Source organism: Aotus nancymaae, unplaced genomic scaffold (genome assembly GCF_030222135.1).
Source record: "Aotus nancymaae isolate 86718 unplaced genomic scaffold, 86718_ANA_hifiasm-v0.15.2.pri h1tg000049l, whole genome shotgun sequence".
In the NCBI taxonomy this organism is placed as follows: Eukaryota; Metazoa; Chordata; class Mammalia; order Primates; family Aotidae; genus Aotus; species Aotus nancymaae.
The window spans coordinates 3,207,852-3,208,723 of record NW_026988463.1 but is presented as its reverse complement, the minus strand read 5'-3'; positions in this window follow the sequence as shown (position 1 = coordinate 3,208,723).

The following is an 872-nucleotide window of genomic DNA, read 5'->3' as shown; positions in this document are numbered from 1 at the left end:
ATATAGGAGGGTTTCATTTTCTCCACATTTTCACCAATAACACTTTATTATATTTTTATTATAGTTATTCTAGTGTGTGTGAAGTGGTATCTCATTATAAGTTTTATTTGTATTCAAGATATTTTAAGTTGGAAATTTTCTTCACTTAGTTTTACTCCTAGATGATTAGATACTAAATTATCTCACCTTTCAAATATTTGGGTTTTTTTCAACTACAAAAGCAACACTCATTATTTGAAAACATACGCATTTATAAAACATAAAATGGGGCCGGGCGCGGTGGCTCACACCTGTAATCTCAGCACTTTGGGAGGCCGAGGCGGGTGGATCACGAGGTCAATAGATCGAGACCAGCCTAGTCAACATGGTGAAACCCCGTCTCTACTAAAAATACAAAAAATTAGCTGGGCATGGTGGCGCGTGCCTGTAATCCCAGCTACTCAGGAGGCTGAGGCAGGAGAATTGCCTGAACCCAGGAGGCAGAGGTTGCGGTGAGCCGAGATTGCGCCATTGCACTCCAGCCTGGGTAACAAGAGCGCAACTCCGTCTCAAAAACAAAACCATAAAATTTGACAAATTCTCTGTAATCGTACTCCTTAGGGACAGCCAGTATTAACTCTCTGTCTCTCTCTTTTTTTTTTTTCCTGGCCAACATTTCTGGAAAGCAACTGTTAACTTTTGTTGTTGCATATTCCTCTGGTTAAAAAAAAAAGCCTAGGCTGGGTGCAGTGGCTCACACCTGTAATCCCAGTACTTTGGGAGGCGAAGGCGGGTGGATCATGAGGTCAGGAGTTTGAGACCAGCCTGGCCAATCTGTTGAAACCCCGTTTCTACTAAAAATACAAAAATTAGCTGGGCATGATGGTGCATAC